Source organism: Triturus cristatus, chromosome 8 (genome assembly GCF_964204655.1).
Source record: "Triturus cristatus chromosome 8, aTriCri1.1, whole genome shotgun sequence".
NCBI lineage: Eukaryota > Metazoa > Chordata > Amphibia > Caudata > Salamandridae > Triturus > Triturus cristatus.
The window spans coordinates 1,348,914,482-1,348,934,847 of record NC_140591.1 but is presented as its reverse complement, the minus strand read 5'-3'; the positions used below and the strand labels follow the sequence as shown (position 1 = coordinate 1,348,934,847).

Sequence of the window (20,366 nt, the reverse complement as noted above, 5' to 3'; positions counted from 1 at the left end):
CAGACACATATGACCGACGCAAAAAGCAGATGCAAAACCAAAAGTTGACGGACAGAATGCAGATTAATGTCATACATTCACCCCAGTACAGAGATCTGGGCCTAAATCCAGTTTTTTTGCTCACAATGCCATTCCAGTTTGAACCCAGCGATATGCAAATCAGTCTTGACCCTGTGCCTCATGGGAACAGTCCAGCCCGAACTGCCAAGCCAGGTCCTCCCTGGACTGGAAACAAGCAGCGCATTAGACCGACGAGGCTACAAGATGCTGACATGCCAGCTATACATCAGGGTCCCAAGGGGTGGGAATATTGATCAAGAAAGCACTTGCATTCCAGACACATTTAACCCAAATTGATAAACCGGGCCGATATGCAATAGTATCGGGCAACTGGGAGGGGAGACCCATTAATATTATTAGTGTATACAGTCCTCCAAGACTTCAGGAAGCCACAATGACAGAGCTGAGAGAGGTACTCCTCTTCCTCCCTTATGGCACTCTCTGCATCGGGGGAGACTTTAACCTCAACATAGACTAATCTACTGACCGTTGGCCCAACAAGCAAGCAGTAATGAACTGATCCATGTTGGGAGATTTCATAAATACAATCGGACTCACAGACGTGTGGCAATTCCACAACCCAGTGGAACAGCAATTCACTTTCCACTCTGGAGTATGCAGATCCCTCTCTTGAATAGATTATTTCTTGACCTTGACTCAAGACTTGTGGCATATCCAAGAGATCCGACATTTACTGAGAGGCATCTGGGATCACTCACCTATATTGGAGATTTACGACAGATCTACCACAAGACAGCAACTCGGTATAAGACTCAAGCCCTTCTTTTTTAAGGATCCCACTATAAAAACAGCACTAGCTACTGAGCACTACTTCAAAGAAAATAAAACCTCGGTGCATTCAGCAACAACTTTCTGGGAGGCGTACAAAACAGTCATCAGAGGGCAGGGAGTTTCACTGGTGGTGGGACATAAAAGAGAAAAGATAGCTCAAGTTGAAGCTGTTGAAAATGACATAGAGCAACTTGAGCAGCTTACACATGTGGACAACACTGAGGTGGCCCACAGACTGACATTTAGGAAGGAGGAATAACAGGGCTTAGTGATGGAGGAAGCCAAGACGAGACACACAGTGACTATTCACAGAATCTATAAGAATGGGGACAAAGCCAGTAAGCTACTGGCATGGCTCGACCAAAAAGAAAAGGCTAACAACTGGGTACACCAATTGAACCTATACGAAGACAAACACTTAACTGACAGAATAGAAATAGCAGAAATGTTTGCTTCCTACTACGCAGACCTGTAGTCGCCTACTACAATAGCGCCACCGGAGGTCTGTCGGGAATTCCTAAAAGATATCCCATTGCCAGTACTAACTGATGAAGACAGAACCCTCCTCGAAAATGATATAACCCAACAGGAGATAACGCAGGCAATCAGAGAATTAAAATCGGGGAAGGCATCAGGCCTAAACGGGTTGCCTATAGAATTAGTTAAAAGTAATGCCACACAGGTGGACTCACAACTGTTGGGGATGTTTGAAGAATGCAAGGAAAAGGGAGTGCTTTCTAGAGATCAACGCATGGCCACAATAGTAACAATAAATAAAGCAGGGAAAACGCCAGGAGACTGCATGTCCTATAGACCCATCTCCCGCCTCAATGCAGAAACAAAGATCTTAGCCAAATTACTAGTCTCCAGTCTATTATAAATAATTACCAGATTAATACACCCAGATCAATCAGAGTTCATGCCAGGCAGAAATACAACATGAAACCTGAGAAGATTACACAGCATCATTAGCAGAGCACAACGAATAAGGGAAGATGCCGTTATTCTCTCACTAGTTGCCCGCATGGCGTTCGACATGATGGAATGGCTGTTCCTCTTTGAAGTGTTAACAAAACTTGAATTTGGACCAATGTTCCTTGGTTGGAACCGGCTTCTATATTCAGAACTGCTAGCTCAGGTATTGGTCAATGGAGAAACCTCCCACACGTTCCCATTGCATCGAGGCACTTGCCAGCCTTGCCCACTATCCCCACTTCTCTTTGCCCTAGTACTTGATCCCCTAGCCTCCTGGATAAGAATGGATCCCATAGTATGGGGCCTCCGCTGGTCTAATCAGTGGTAAGATAGGATATTGCTCTATGCGGAAGACATCCTTCTGTATCTAGCAGATCCCAAACGTTCCCTGACCAGGATAATAAACATAATGGACAGCTTCTGCCGTGTGTCTGGGTACGCGATTAACTGGACAAAATCACTAATGTATTTACTACACAGCAACCCGCCAATGATGCCAAAAACCAACAAGAGACAGGTGGTCACAGATGTATTCAAATATCTAGGGATATTCGCTACAGCTGGACCCTCTCTATTCCATAAAACAACACTCTTCCCGCCCTTGGAAAGATTAAAAAAAGATGTGCAGCACTGGAGATCGCTCCCACTATCCCTCCTGGGAAGAGCAGCACTGTTCAAGATGATGGCGCTGCCTAACTTCCTATATGCCCTCCATAATACTCCTAACCCAGTGCGAGCGAACTATTTCAAAACAATTAACTCTATACTGCAAACACTCCTATAGAACGGAGGCATGGCGTAAATCGCACTTAAGAAACTAACCCGCAGGTGGTATTAGGGTGGCATAGCTCTGCCCAACATGCAAAGGTTACTACTGGACGGCACAACTGACCACAATTAACCAGTGGGTATACATGCCGGAAGACAAACCATCACTTAGGATGGCTCACCTGATGATGCTCCTGGGCGGATATCAGCGAGCCCTGTACTTGATGCGTCCCAAAATGCAGCAACATAAACCAACAACCGTAACCATTAGCTCTGGGATGCGACACACAGGGCTCTAGGTTGGCAACACAAACTGGTCTGAGCCACTGCTCTGTAGGACACAGAGGCCCTGGGTATCCTTGGAAATCCTGCTGAGTTTGACAAATGGAACCTAATCGCTAAAATCGGGGGCAGTACTGTTCTTCAATAACCCCTGACAGGAATACAGTCTTGCGAATACAGAGATGTTTAGTTATATGCAGATTAAACACATGTTAAAAACAGCCATCCCAACTGGGGAGGATCTACCAGACTGCACCCCACTAGAAGACTGTCTTCTAGGCGGATACAGGACACATAAAGCCACATCACTCATATACAAGAAGATTAGCAACAATATACCCGACATGCTACACCAGCTGCGGGCGAGGTGGACTGGGGATCAAGGTGACATGGACGATGAGGAATGGATGGAAGCACCAAGAGAAACGACCATTAAGGCAGGGTTTCACTTGATTCAATTAAAAATACTTCATAGGGCCTACTAGGTTTGCACCCGCTAATGAAAATAGGGAAGTCTCCAACTGAAAATTGTTGCCGTACATGTAACCAAAAAGGCACCTTTTTTTCACATCATATGGAAATGCCCCATAATACAGCACTACTGGGAGGCGGTAGTTACCAAGATGAACTAAACATGGGACACGAATACCACCCTTACACTAAAATGATGATTATTAAATATTTGGGGTGAGAAAGAGGTTACTTCCGGGGGTAGGACATGGATGACACTGGGTTTGACTGTGGCTAAACGCAATATAGCCGCAATATAGCTTGCTGCTAAGGGGGATCGACGGCGCCACACCTGAGTGAGTTGGAGAAAGACATGGAAACCAACACGGTTGCAGAAAAATCAGTCTATATAAGTAGGGGATGCCCAAAAAAATGGTCTAAAATTTGGGTGAGATTTAACGACGCTCGAGGTGGAATCTGCACCCCATCCTCAGTACTGAACCACATAGAGATAACTGCTTTTTTGAGGGGACGAGGGAGGGTCCTTGGGAGGGGGGCTGGTGTCCTGTCTGGGGGAATTCACCACTGTGGGTAACTTATCAATACGATGTGAATCTTGTGTTATACTGTTTATGCCCCTAAGTATTCAATAAAAAGAATTTAAGAGAAAAGATTACAGGGATGTTATAGTTAGAAAATAGAATTAAAAAAACATTAAAAACTCACTGAAAAATTCACAGGACGTTATGGTTAGGAAATAACATTTAAAAAAGTAGCAATTCACTGAAAAAACTAAAGGTTACAGGGACATTATACTTTGAAAATAGAATTTAAAAAAACCTTATAAATTCACGAAAAAAGCAAAGGTTACATCAACAGGCAGGGAAAAAGAAAACTAACTTTTTGTTAGTGCTCGGAGCCATGGAGGAATTTGATGCATCTACGAAAGGGCTTCATTTCTGACTTTCAAAACTATAAATGTAGAAAGTGAGGACACTTTAGCTGCCTACTGATAAGTGATCTGTTGCAACAGGTAGGGAATGTGCACCACAGCACTAACAAATGCTGATGGCACACCAGGAATTTGCTTTAGAATAAATTAAAATCTGAGACTTCAAAAGAACAATACAGAGGTTGAGTTTATGTGAAAATTCTTTCTGACATCTCCTTGATTCATTTTAGAGTTGCAATGTGTATCTTCCTTCATAAACACTGTCAGTTATCACTAATAATATGTCTGACTCATTCAGCCACCAGAAAACATGAAGCATTCCATAATAGGCAAAGCAACCTGCTATGAAAAATGTATTATGTGAATGGGTCAATATGAGTAATTGAGAAATGTCATGTGTCATAAAGAAGCAAGATAAACACACACAGCTACTTTTATCCCTTTAAATTATAATGTATTATTGAACACAATAATAAACATTGTTTCTAAACTGTGCATTCTTTGAGGTTCTGTGGCTCCACTGACAGCATACAATCTCATTTAATTAAGTATGTGTATTTGAAAATAGCTCTAATTGTGCTTTTCTAACAGTAGGGTTTTTAATACTGAAAAACAAATGTGGCAAGTCAAAAACGTAAAGAATATAGATGACATTCCTAAGACATATTTATTTCTTCCCTTTTTAACTTGCCTATATTTTTCTAACAACATGTGTGTGAAGCGTGAAGCAAACAGAGGGCATTTGTCTGCAAAAAAAATTAAAATAACAACTGTAGTTTTTCTGTGACACTTTATGTCTTTATAGCTTAGTCCTTGGTTTTGTCTTACAGAAAAAGACCTGCATGGACATTCAATAAACAGTTCCAGATTACCAAAGTAGGCACCAGCCTATGAGCCCCACCCCTTCTAGGTCAAAATAATAAAGTTTTGATCTTGAAAGAAAAGTAAGTAAGTAAGTAGAACATTTATAAAGCGTGTGAATGAAGTGGCCCTAAGGAGTATGACCAGTGCTGTTTGGCGGATCCATGGGGCTTATTTGGGGGGAAATAGCCAAGTTTTTATCATTTTGCTAAACTGGACCCTATTTGGCTGCTGCCTGATGGTGGCCGGCAGCCTGTTCCATAGTCTGGTGGCTAGATGGGATAGGCTCCTGCCTCCCCATCTTGCTTTTCGAATTTTAGGAACCTGGACCAGTCCCATGTTGGCTGATCTAAGATTCCGTGTCGCGGCGTACCATAAGAATAGGCTCTTTATGGCCAAGGCACGCCCATCATACAAAGCCTTATGAACCAGGCAGAGAGCCTTGAATTCTATATGTTGCCGTATCGGGAGCCAGTGAAGTAACCTGATGCCAGCTGAAGTAGATTGATACTTGGGGATGTTAAGTCGTATTCACGCTGCAGCGTTTTGTACTGACTGCAGTTTGGCCAGCTGATACTTATCAGTGCCGTAGAGCAAAGCGTTGCCGTAATCCATTTTCAAAAGGATTAGCACACAAATTACTGTTTTCCTAAGCTCTGGGGAGATAAACGGCAGGATCTTGTGTAGAGTCTTTAGTAGGAAAAAGCAGGAGGATGTCACGCGATTTAACTGTCCTGCAAAATATAGCTGGTTATCAACAATCACTCCCAGGTTTCTCGCCTTGGTAGACAGAGGAGGACAGTTGACTGCCTCAGTTGGCCACCATGCTGCCTTCCATAGGGTTGGACCCTTCCCCAAACTCCATGACCTCAGTTTTTTTCGTATTGAGCTTGAGAAAGTTTTGGTTCATCCAGCTCATGATATTCTTTAGGCAGTTGTCGAAGCTAGTAGCTGTGATTTCAGCCCTCTGTGCTATGGATATGACTATCTGGGTATCGTCAGCGTATGAGACAATAGTAAAACCGTGCTGTCCAATTAGCTTAGCCAGAGGGTTGACATAGATGTTAAACAGGGTTGGTGATAAAGCCGAACCTTGTGGCACCCCACATGGAAGGTAGAATTTCTCAGAATTTAGATTGTCCCAACACACCCTCTGCTCTCTGGCTTCTAGAAAGGAGGAGAGTAGGGTTAGAGCCGTCTCTTTAATTCCTATTGCCTCCAGTGGCCGCACTATCACCGCATGATTAACGGTGTCAAATGCTGCTGATAGGTCAGGTAGGATAAGGACGGCTCTCCCCCCCCTATCCAGTTGTTTACGAATCTCCTCCGTAGCCATAATCTCAGAGGGGTCTAAGGCGGGCTTCTTCAGAATTGGCCTAATGCACGCCTTTTTCCAGGGCAGAGGGAAGCTACAATCAAGCTGTCTTAAATATTGTTTCCAAAAGATAGAAAAAAAATAATGAACTAAAAGAAACAAAAACTTTGCATTAAAGACTCTATTTAGAAAATACTGTATTAATGTAATGTAGACATTCACATAACAGTTTGTCTCTGAAGAGCTCATCTTCTGGAAGTGGTCAGTTGCATTGAGTATTAGGAGATAATTTGCAAGGGGGGCCCTGAAATTTCGACTTCCTAGGGGCCTCCACAGAGTTTAATCCGGCACTGTCAACGAAGCATAACACAAAGCTTGTCATACAGAACAGCAGATTATTTACTGTGGAGTCTGTCCCACAGGCAAGGTCAGAGGAGAATTTGTGGTCACAGCTGCTCTTTAGGGATAAGCCTATTCAGTTGAGTGTGATGAAAGAAAAGTTGTTTTCTCCTTCACACTCAGACATTCTTGATCTTTTACCATTCTGTAATTAATGTGAACAGTGCTCCGACTTTACAACAGTTCATAATGATAGAAGCCGCACCAACCTAGTAATTCATCAAAAAAGGTACCCACATATGATGAGATGCATCAAACAAACTGAAGCAAATCCTTATTGGGTCAGGTTGGAAATTCATAAAACTGGTACAACAAAAATGTTATACATACCAACCCACAATAAGTTAATGCATCACGATACGCATAATGAAGTAAGAATCTTCAACCAGCAAACTGTATGTCTTACACTCCTGAATGGGAATATAAAACATACTAGCTGCTGCTAGCTCCACCATTTAAAATCAATACTGCTGAGACCCACATACAAACGTAAACAAATTGCAATTACCTACAAATCATCCTGGGTGCCCTGCGTCTGACTAGTATTAACACTTCTAATGCACAAGCAACTTCTTAAATTGTTTACAGAAACTAAATTGAATGTTCTGCTTCTGGAAAATATGTTTATAGGCCAGGTCGTCTAGCTAATTGCTCAACTCGTTTAATAACTTATTTAGCAAAATATAATTTCCCCCAAAATAATAACAATCAAGTTGATCAGACTGTAGGAATTACTTCAATTCGATTCCCCAGTCAACCCTGTCATTGTCTCACTTGCATAATCACAAGTGGCTCAAACTCATCATACATCAAGAATAGTTGCTTATTCATTCATTAGCCACCAACCTGTCTATTGAAAGATGAATTGTGCACTTACGTATACAATTATAGACTACTTGTTGATATTTTTGTTGATTAGCTGTACTATGCTGTGCTATAAAACCACCACGAGTAAAGGCGTGGTAAATCTGGCCACTTGTTTTGATATAGCCAGATATGCCATTATTCCTACTTAATGCTCAGATTCAATTAACCGACCCAGCAATAAGGAGAAAAGTATAGTGTAAATGGCACACTATATTTGTTGGCAGAAACTGAGACCCATATTGCATGAACATGGAAAGATGCTATACAAAACCACATTTCTATTTGATCTCAACAGTTCCCAACTAACGGTGGGACAATGATGAAATAAAATGTATACAAGGTAACCAGTTGTCCCAGAAGCATACAAAGAATAATGTGATATAATGTGAACAATCCATGTATTGCAAATAAAATTTACATAAGTGATGAAAGGTTGTAGTACAAAAAATGCTGAAGAACTTTTAAGGTCCTCAAATTGCAACTGTGAATGTGTTTTTTTTTAATTTCTCTGTTACATTGAGTCATACATCTCTAGCAGTTAGAAAAACTGACTGCCACACATATATGATAACTTTACAGTTTTGTGATCTAAACCCCAAAACAAACACTTATGAATTTCTTAATTATGTTAAATAATTGTAACATACTAATATGTCTATTCTCATTTTTGGTCAATCATCAGAAATATGATTCAAGCACACCTAACAAAACCCCACACTTTCTATTTACTTTATAATATGTGTTAACAGAAGCTTATTGTAATCTCAACAATCGCAGGCACTACTTCCTTTCTGGAAAATATTACTGTATTCTCTACAAACTTCTCCTGTTGTGGCATACACATAATGATCTGCTTTCTAGTTTTTTTTTAATTCTAAATGTTTAATGTGTGTGTATATATATATATATATATATATGTATATTATGGTGACGACAGAGGAATAAAAGATTTTGCACTTACGTCTTGGGTCCGTGTCCATCTCTCAGGAGAACCGTTTTCAAGTTAACGGAGGAATACTTGTGATATATATGTATATATATATATATATATATATATATATATATATATATATATAAATATACTATGGGGCTGATTTCGATATCGGGCGGATGTGCTTCCGCCCAACACCGACTAGGGCCTGGGACTGAACGACACCCAATCGGTGGTCTCGACCTGCTTATTACAAAGTGACCGAACATGGTTCGGTACATGCTCATTTTCCTCAACTGGAGCTTGTGTTACGGCCGTAACCTAGTCATAACATAAGCTCCCATTGAGAAGGCAGGCACAACAAGGGGCCTGCTACAAGGTGCAGGGATCAACAGGGGCCCTGTAAGCGGAGGCCAGGCACGAAAGGGGGCCTTCCGGCGGGGGCCCCCAAACACGCTTTCTGACATGGCTTCCATGTTAAAGAGGCTGGTATGGAAACCATGTCGGAAACCGTTCATCGTAATCTCAAGGGCGGAAATGCCATTGAGATTACTGGCTGGCTTCAAACTGGCTGACTGGCTCGAGAGCCCATCGAACGTCAGCGGGAATGACCAGCCGGTTTACTTTCCGACCGCCTCCATCATAATGAAGTAGTCAGAAAGTAAATCCCACGGCCCATTACGATGCGGCCCTTAAGGCTCCGACCGCACATCAGAGCCTTTATGGGCCGCATCATAATCAGCCCCTATACGTCTTTTGTAAAGGAGACACACAAAAACACCAAAAGCAACTATTAGCACTTGCATCGCTGGTTACAAATGATTGAGGTATTGTATAAAAATTGGAAAGGGCTCAACAAGATCGCAAATTACTTTTTGTTTACACTGTTTGTTGATTAGTGTCATATTGTGGTTCAGTGAAAATACAAGAAGCAATAATTGAATACTTGTTCTAAGAGGGTATCATCAAGTAGTTAATGTGTATTTTCGTGCCAGCTATTTTGAAACTACACTTTCAGTTTGAGCTGTGAGTGATGTACCAATCAGTCATAGTGTACAATTTGCATTGTTAGGAAATGAAAAAATATCCATTGCTGCTTTATTAAAATATAAGATACACAAGTAATTTTTTGGTCCATGCGAATTTTTGCAAATGCAGGAACTAAGGCCTGATAGAGACAGCAGGCCACCATACTTGCATTGGTTTTAAATGAAAGCCAATGTTTCTCTTTAAAGGAAGTCTGTATCACGTAAAGGGATAGGGACTATTTTTAATAATTAAAGTAAGCATTCAGTGATTGTCATTAAAGGTAGCATATAGGTATGTCCTTTAGTGCACCATCTGCTGTCCTCACTGCTGACAACCTCTGTTTAGAGGATACAAACTGTCTTTCATGGAAGGCTTACACTTTGTGAATGTCTTACCATCCACTTTTGAGAAACACTAACAGATCAATATTTTGCAACCACCGAATTGACATCTGGAAAGACACTTATGACTCACTATCTGCCTTTGTAAATTGGTACTGCCATATTTACAGTTGCAAATTCTGTCATTTGGTGAATTGTAGACTTTGCAACCACAAAAATGCTTTGTTCTTTGGACCCTAAGGAATAAGTCTGAAAAGCTAGCCTCACATTGTTTTTTGGAAACTTTGCCTGGTTTAGTAAATTCATGTGCAGAAGTCTTGGATATTTCAGTCTCAGCAATGTGCAAACATTCTGTGTAAAGCAAACCAAACTTTTAAATTGAAGTGTTAACACAAACATGAGAGTTTCTGTGGCAGAAAAGAAAAGGATGTCTTTGGACCTGTGCATACCAAAAGGTATAGGGAGGCCAGAATATGGATAAAGATATAAGTCCTGTGACAGCCCATTAAAATCAGAAAACTGCAAAGAGCAAACTTGTCTAATATAAAATATATACTCTACATCATCTTACAAGAAGGTTTTTCCAAACAGTGCAAGTTGACGTTACCCTATGTGAGAATTCATACTGACAAAGAGCCACTCGCAAGTAGGTTATGTGCATAGATTTAACAATGACTCCACTCATATTATTTGACTGCAATATAATATTAATATTTATAGGTGGTACAAAACATTTCTGTCATTTCTCTGCTGATGTTTATACCCTCCAGAATTTCAAATTAATTGTGAAAAGGCTATAGGGCATGCACAACTAACTTTACCAAAGTAAGCTTGATACAATCATGGAAACAATAACATTAAAGCCTGTGGCCCTCTGCAGCCAAGACTGGCTTCCATTCTCCCCTTTAGTCGCTTCACAGCATTTATCTGTATTGATGAGGACAGAAGTGCACACAGATGGGCAGCAAAATTAAAGGAGATTGAAAAAGGCAACATAGGGATTTGGAAAAAGAAAGTGAGAGGAAGGAAAAAGAGAAAAATATATTTAATTACAAAACGCCACAATGATGTTCAAATCATTTCAAACCATTCATTTTCAAACAGCAAACGAATGTAAAAAAAAGGCATTTAAGTTGATTTGTATGAATTGCTTCCATACTCTACTTATTGATCGGTAATTTGCACAGGTCTAATTTCTATTGAATGAAGTCTAATAAAAAAAATGTTGTATCTCTAATATCCAAATTACTGACATCTCACCAATAGATATTGACAAGAAAGCCTTGCTTCCAAGTGAATCATGCTAGCTTTGATGTCAGTAATAAAATATATTTTCTAAGACAAGTCCCATTTCTTAAAATGAAATTTCACAAAATTTAGAAGCAAGCCAAGGGTAATAATTCAATCGTTCAGGGTCCTTCATCTGGCTTATACCAGAGATCCAATATGCTTATTAAACCTGTCTTATTAGAACAATAACTTCTCTCCTCTGCATTGATTCTTATTTCTCAGTCGAGATGCTGTGTGGTAAACTCTTATTTCTTGATAGAATGTGAGATTATCAGGGCAGAGTTATAGTAATAGTCATGAAAAAGGGAGCATTTCATAATCCACAAGACATGGAGTTGGTTGATGAATGAGTCAATATATAAAAATACAAGTATTTTGACTTTAGTCATTATGATTTAATGTAGCCAGGATAAGAACAAAGTACCATCCCAGTGTAGTCTTACTGAGGATTAGTCCCTTGGGGGGGACAAGGGCTGAAATCAAAATAAAATCTGACATAATGCAAATAGACATCATGAAATCCATGCAACAGTCCCATGGGCAACTGTGTGCTCCCCTGATGCCCACAGCCAACATTCACAAAGTGACACCTATTCCTCATAGATAGCTCCAACTTTGGGAATGGGAATTACCTTCAGCCCTTTCTGTTGTCAGTATCACACCAATGGTTTGCAATTGTAGTTGCTGTGACACCATTCATCAGTAGCCTTCCAATTCAAAATGGAGAGAGGATACCCCTCACTTTGGCCATTGTGAGTTGTAAATCAGCTGGCAACTGCTAATTTACTTTCAGTGCATTGCATTTGTGAGCTTTACACTTGCCTTGCCTACAATTTTGCACACGTCAGGTTTTGTGAGTTCAAATCCCTTTAGTGCAACATCCCGTTGTCACCATACTGCACTGAAAAGTTAAAGTATGATGTGAATCTATGTGTCAGAAATTTTAGAGAATGTATAATTAATGTCTTGGTAGTTTTATATTGCACATCTGACATGTATACATGCTCTTAGCACTGTGGCCGGCCGGCCTGGATTGTGGATTTCTATACTGCTTTGAATTATGCATTGCTGAAAGACTCAGTAAATCAGAGAAAGTAGCCCCTGGCGGTGAGTGGTCTGTTTGTTGTGGATAAGATCCACTCTGAAAGTGGTGTCATATCAAATGTGTGTGATGAGTTGGTCTGTGTGAGCTTTATAGTGAAGGCCTGTGTACAAAATATGACTTGTTCTTTAAGTTTAGAAGTACTTGTATTGAGAAGCTAGCCCATTGGCAGGGGGATATTAATGTAAAAAACTATCTCGTTTTTTAAACAAGTATTCATTATTGATTTCTTTTGATAGCAGATATAGTTTGTTAACTTTTTAAAACTTTGTTCATGACTATTTGCAATCCCTTGATCTGAGTCTCTCACAGGGCCGGCTCTAGGGTGGTGCATCCAGTGCCGCTTCATGTTTATTTTGGTTTTAAAAGCACCTACTGCCATGTTCCTTGCCTCCAGCAATTTCCAGGCAACAATAACAATGTCAAGATAACTTCAGTGATTAATGTTCTTCCTGTCTAATTGAGGTTTTGACTTATCATAAAATAGAAGAGCGGATTATTATGCCTGCTGCAAAGAACATGGACCATGCAGATGAAAAAGTGCATATAATGTAAACAGGTCAGTGTGTTACTGCTTTTCTAAGAGACATCCTTTTGTTAATTGCAGTTGATAAGTTAAAATACTAATAGAGAAAAGTACATTATTATCTGTCACCAAAGAATTGCATGCACACTGTAAAGTATAGATTAGAGTATGGAATAATGTTGCAAAAAGGATTCATTTGGGTAGAATGCGATTCTTAATATTAAAGAGAACCCCCAACTATTGTGTTGCGTTTTCAATTCTGTGTTTGTGCTTCTCCAGACCAAGCCTCTTAAACTATTCTGCCTACCAGTGTGGATCACATGCGACTCCTACAACTTGTAGTCCTCTGGCTTATGTATCATTTCCTATATGCTGATTTACACATAGATGACTGATTGCCTTTGTGTAATGTGTGTGTGAAGCAAAGTGCTCTGACACCCTACACTGGTGTGAATGTCACTATATAACTAATTAAATGCATCCGAAAGAGAAGAGTTATGGAGACTTGAGGGGCACTGTTAAAAGGTGATGCTGAGGAGATCCGTGGTGGAGGTTGTCACCACCTCAATCATGGATGGTGGGCACCAACTCAGGGGCATATTATCAAGACAGGCGATAAAATTATCGCCGATTTAGCGGCAGAAAACTGCCGCTAAAATGGCAATAATGGGCTTGATAATATGCTCTATGGAATTCCAATTGAAGCCCATGTTAGATGTGAAGGACATCTAACCTGAGCTTCAATTGGAATTCCATAGAGCATAGTATCAAGCCCATTATCGCCGTTTTAGCGGCATTTTTCTGCCCCTAAAGCGGTGATAATTTTATCGCCTGTCTTGATAATATGCCCCAAACATTGTCGCAACGGATGCCACCTGTGCTAAAGCCAGCCTTAAGATGTTCAATTCATAAATCAAGGCTATTTTGATGTGCTTCTGATTACTAATTTAGGGAAAAAGGTTTTCATATATGTATGTTATTGTTTCTAAGATTGTATCCTCCTTATGCATGCCAATGCAATCTAATATGGTAATTTTCTATGCCTTTATTAAAGCTAGTTTGGTGGAGTGAATAACAAGCAATCATTTGTGTAACTTAAAGACATTGACGTTTATTAAAGAAGCAGCCAGGGAATAAAACAAAGACAGTGGTATTGTCTTAAAAATAGGACCCTAAATACAAAGTGCTACAAAATGTTAGATTTTGTAGTCAGGGGTTGCAAATCCAGTGAAATAATTTGAGCTATTTACCATGATTTGCTCTTTGAAAAAAAGGCGGATAACACTTGTTACACCATCTGTTCAGATAAAAATCGTGCAACCCTTCAAAGTGGCAGATATATACAAGTAATTGATTCACAGATCAGAGTTGTGCTGCGTGTCAAGACAATTAAGAAAAATTATTCAGTGTTTAATAATGTTTTATAATCCAAGGTAAAAAAGAAAATGCGTGTCGTACTTTTAGTCACTGTACCTATTTTGTATTTCACTAATTGTATTTTGGATTTCACTTATTGTTGAGGAATCCTTCCTTCCTTCCTTCCTTCCTTCCTTCCTTCCTTCCTTCCTTCCTTCCTTCCTTCCTTCCTTCCTTCCTTCCTTCCTTCCTTCCTTCCTTCCTTCCTTCCTTCCTTCCTTCCTTCCTTCCTTCCTTCCTTCTTCCTTCCTCCCTCCCTCCCTCCCTCCCTTCCTTCCTCCCTCCCTCCCTCCCTCCTCTTCCTTCCTTCCTTCCTTCCCATAAATCTACTCCTACGTTTTCCAAGAGGGGTAATAGAAAGGATATCGTATATAGACAGATACATGGCCGTATGCCTTTCAATGCTACAGAACATGTTGTGGGAATTTAGGGAAGACCTAGAGTGGCAAGAGTGTATATTTTTTAGTTACATTAAACAATTGAAACTTTATTGTTCTAGTGTGAAATTTGGAGGGAGAGCTTTTTGTGGCAGATTCACAATGACCTGCAAAGGTTTTCCTGCACATTTCCAACACTATTTGTTCTTTGTTGCCTTTGTTTACTGGAGTTAAATTTAGACTATAGGAGTAAAGGTGTGGAAAGGCACCCATCGAGGGATTCTGGGGGTCACATATTGGAATCCCAATGGGCAACCACAAAACAATGTTCAGGGGATAGAAATGAAATATAGAAAAATGTCTAGGGGCCAGATTGAGCTTAATACGTATTTTCTTAAGGAAAACACTGGTTGTGCTTTTCAGAGTGTAATCTGTGTTTTAAAGCAGAGACGTTTTAAGGAATGGGCAAAGTGGGCTCTGGCCCATGGCCCCACCATTTCAGGGGCCATACCTGGTAGAACCAGCTCTGTTTTGCAGAGAGTCTTGTCCTGGTGACCTTGAATAATTCTTAAACAGATTGTTTTAAATATTGTTTTTCCTCTAATTTATTTTTATTGTGGGTGATTTGTAAGGGTATATTATAAACATTTTGCAGCAAAATGTTGTGTTTATGTTTCGTGCAACATCCATAAAAAACTTTCCTTTAGATCAAAATAGGACCTTGCATATGAGAAATGAGAGGGTGTCACAGAGATTATTTGCAGTGTTAGTAGTGAGCTGCTGAGTTACAATAGTGAAACACACGTCACAATCCCTGAGTATTAGATGTAAACACATTTAGAATATGGACAAATGTGTCAGTGGGGGCATGAAAGAGCTGAAATTGGATCATAAATGAAAACTGTTCCGAACATGGTTCCCTAAAATACACTTTGCTCAGGGCCCCCAAAATACTTAAGATGTCCCTGTTTTAAAGGAAACAAACAAGTTGGTGGCACCAATAACCAACAACTTGATGCAAATGAAAATATTTTAGGGCATCTTTAGCTGGCTGCTGTACTTCCTCTTGTGCTCAACAGTGGTAGCAGGAAGGATGATTAAGCCATTTGAAAGTCTTCCTAAATGAGTCTTCCAAACAAAAAAGGGATGATGATCAAAAGAATCGGCTTTAGAACACAGCATGCTTAGGATGTCTGAATAATATCATATTGCAGAATCCTCAGGTGCATTATATCGCACAGATGGAGATGTCAGACAAATCAACAAAGGATTTAACATTGAGCTCCAATCTGGTATGACACCTTATGCATTTAAGCTTATCTTAAGCTTTGTTTGGTCTCTTTGCTGCCGTAGTTTGGCAGTGAGACCCAAATGCTTATGGCTTCTGTTCATTCCATCTATATGGAATGAACAAGGGTCTGCGGTTTCCTGATGTACAGCCTTCAGCCTTCATTTTTGTGATAATAAAATTTTGTGATGTCAAACAAGACAGTTGTGAATGAACACATTTAGTATTTAAATTAATGGGTAAAATGATGTTTTCAGGACCAATGTTCGCTGGGTGTCAAGGAATGGACCTTTGGTCAGGCGTTTTTAGTCAGAAACACCAAATATCAAGAAGCTTTTGCAATAATGCAATGTTATTTGTCCATTGGCCAGAGTGCAGAGTTGAGCAGGCTTGTTGTAGTGTAACTAAGGGAGAGCAATATCCAATAATGTCTTTGAGAAAGATTTGGGGGCTGATTACGAGTTTCACAGGTGGGATACTCCGTCACAAATGTCATGGTTATCCTGACCGCCATTTTACAAATTTCATAGGTTTTAAAGGAATTGTAATTTGTCGAACTGGATATCTGTTTGTGATGGAGTATCCCTGCCCACCAAGACTGTAATCAGGCCTTTTTAATGTCTTGTTTTGGAGTGCATAAATAAACATTGTTCTTACATGAGAAATATTCCTCTGTGTGGTGTCAGGACATGCGATGAAGGCAAATGATGCCCTTGTGCTCTATTATAAGTTATGTCTTATAATTTATCAAGTTATTATAATTCAAAACAGGCCCCCACATTGATGGCATGGGATCTGGTAGCCTGAAGATGACCTGAGATAGGAATGACAAACCCACAACCCTCTCTCAATGTTCCTGAAGTTCCACAGGGTAAAGTGAAAGGATTGGCTTGGATAACTTTGGTACAATATTCCAAGACTGACTCCAAAATATGGGAGCTTTGCCGGCAGGCTTTGCATTATTTTGTTTATTTTTTTGTCCTCATTCTGCCAACATTCTTGCTAGGGTGTACTCTAATCCCTCTAGGTCTTGCAAGGGGGGGACCAGACCGGTGACCCAAGAGGAGAAGAAAGAGTAATGACCCACAAGTAAACTGCTGCTTCCACTTCCATCTCCTTTATACTGAAACCGCCGGAAAAGAAAGAGGAGATACCATGGCTGACAGCAATATTGGCTTAATCATAGGACTCACATTGTTTTCTCTCTCCACCTTACCAACGGAGTCCAGATTTTCTCCTGGCTTCTTGGATCGCATGCCACGTCAGACTTGCTTGTGTATATGATATTTCTAAGGCACTCAGTAAAACACGGAGGACTTTCCGATTTCCATAGTCTACAAATCTCACGCCTTGCTAACAGGATTACATAGGACAAAAGCTTTGGGATAACCTCTGAGGGGGGTACTTCTTTCTCTGAATTTAGCCCGAAGAAAACTAGGCGAGGGCTTACTTTAATCTGTGTCCCATCTATTTACCACCTATAGAGATTATTGGTCTCCTGCGAAGTTGTCTAAGGTTTCCAGTAATATATACAACTGCCCAAGATGTATGCTGGTAGCGGCAGATGATGTGCATTTATTTATGCTATGTCCAAAAATATTATCTTATTGGAATTCAGTCTGTGACTTTACAGGAGAAATCATTGTGACACAGATTAAAGTAAGGCAGGCTTTGCATTTTAACAAGCAATTTTTGTTCCCCTTTTAACTTTAAAATAAGTTGGGTGGTCTCTTTTGGCAGGGAGATTTATTTCTACATTCAGTCCAAATTCATGGGTAATGCTGACCGCTAAGGTTAGGCTTAGCTTTGTTTATGTAACTTGTTACACTATATTGTTGTAATAAATATGGCCCAGAGTCTCTCAACAGAAACAATCTTTCACATAGATGGGGTTGAGATTAGTGGACCTGCTGTATGTGCAAATAGATTCTTAGCCTCAGAGCAGGATTGCAACTAAGGTTGACTCAGAGAGATTTTGCAGCAGTGTATCAGATGACTTGAAAGTAGCTGAACATATTTATCACTCTCCCTCCTTCCCTGCTGCCTCTTCCTAATGCTTTCTCTTCCCTCTCCTCTTTGCCTTCTCTTCCTCATCTTCACCCTCAACATCAACCACTTTTCCTCACACGTTGGAAATCAGGATCTTTCAAACAGAGGAGAGACTCATTTCTTCCTGTTATCCCACTGGATTCATTAGATTTTTTGCAGCACTGAGTTCCCTGTAAAATAGACATTGTTTTGGCTGCCTGGCAGAACTCCCCTACTGACACAGTGAAGAGTATATTCCTAGGCAATCAAAATTGATACAGATATCAGCCACTAGGTCAATTAATATAGAACTAAAAACATTAGAAAAACTTTTAATAAGAGCCAGTGTACCATATAGTTTTGCCATTTTGCCCAAGATGGTCTATGGATGAAAGACCCTCGTAGGAAGTAGGACGTGCCTCACCGCGTTCTTTGCTGCTCCCGGGAAATTTTTGCCATGGCTGATTTCATCCATAGACCATCTTGGGCAAAAGAAGAAAAAAAGAAGATATATACTTCAGCATATCATTGAAAAGAGTATAATATATATCAAATCATCTGCTAACCACGTCTCCGCATTTAACCGGAAATCACCGGCGTATTTGCTGCTTCATCAGTCCTTCTCTCAATACGTCCCATTTATCAAAGAATATCGGCTGATTAAAGAATCAGTCACAAGTGACTACTCTATCAGCGAGCATTAGATCTCAACATTTTTCGACCTTTTTACTCTTATTGTTGTTATGAGAAAAATTGTGTGGCTTTCCTGACGAAGGCGCTAGTGCGCCGAAACGCGCGTCGAAGACAATCTATTGCCGCAACTTTGTATATCTTGAATGCTTACATTTTGGTTTATCTTCCTTATTTTATATTGTGTTCATTGAATAATTTTTTTATGTCATTGTATCTGTATTTTAGTCTGTATTTTGCTAAGTTTTGTTAATATATTTTTATAAAATATGTGTATATTTTTTTAGAAAGTGTATTGTGTTTTGGTCATATGTTGATTTAAATATAAAACACTATTATATGTTGACAACAATAAAAAAATGATTTTTTAACTTTATTACTATATGGTACACTGGCTCTTATTAAAAGTTTTTCTAATGTTTTTAGTTCTATATCAATTGACCTAGTGGCTGATATCTGTATGAATTTTGATTGCCTAGGAATATACTCTTCACTGTGTTTGTTGCCCTGTCCTAGGAATTGACCTAAATATTTTACAGGGGGTCCTTGTTACTTCCAAAAGAACTCCCCTACTGAGACAGTTTATTTTCAGCCATTCATTAACCAGTTCGTATAGCTTCTGCAAGAGACGAGTTTTAGTGCCTGAATGAGTAATTAAAATATTAGCCAAAGAGACCAATGCGCCAGTCCTTCCTTCACTGCATCTATTCGAGAGGGTACCATTGACTTTCTGTGGGCTATTATATTGGAAATTACAACATTTAACGTCACTGTCACACTGTATTATCTGTAAAGACCAGCTCAGCTATTACTTCTTATTTACACTTCATACCAGACTTGTTTAAACACCTCCTTCATCAAAAAGGTTTTCAAGGGGTTATAGTAGTGGAAGAGGTGTGGCACCGCAGCCAGGGTGACTGACTCCAGAATCTGGGGATCACGGTTCGATTCCTGGTGCCGGCGGCAGCTTAGCCCAGCACCATGTGACTCTGGGCAATAGCTTGCTTAATCTTCCCGACGGCCCCCAGCGCCTAGAGACCCTTACGGGTGATTGTTCGCGCTTTACAAATGTGGATTATTATTACTGGATATGAACGTGAACATATCTCACGCACCATGGGCTATTTATCTTACTAGAAAATATGGCAGAGAAATTAATAGTGTCAACAAATACATAGTTGTGTAACTGAAGGAAGCATGCTAGTATATACATCATGTTTAATCACGTTTTCCCATAGTTCTAAACAAACATGTACCCAAACAATGACTGGTAGATAGTATTCTATGAATACAACCCAAGACGCCGCTACTACTTCAAATCACTTGGCTAAGAAATTAAAAAATATTTCAAAAAGTTTCCGAAAGGTGCTCTTTTGACCAGTTATCTCCAAAATACAATTTGCGTTCTATGATCCGGTGTGCAAAGTTTGTAATTTTTATTTATGTGTCACAGCGGAAAGATACAGTGCCACGTGTAGTGCAGAGAACCACATAAGTAATATAGGGCAATAGAAATGTTCTCTTCAAAGCTCCTAGGTACCCAAGAAATGATTAAAAACGCTCCTACAATGCTATCTTTCCCTATTTCTAAAGCATGTTCTGTTTTTGCAAATCAAGACTGTTTACC

At 39.9% G+C, this 20,366-nt stretch overlaps 1 protein-coding gene across 2 annotated transcripts in view; it reads right to left on the bottom strand.

Annotated features, from left to right (window-relative positions):
* Nucleotides 1-20,366, bottom strand: part of NCAM2 (neural cell adhesion molecule 2) — a 1,313,898-nt gene that overhangs the window by 148,942 nt on the left and 1,144,590 nt on the right. The window lies entirely within an intron of this gene.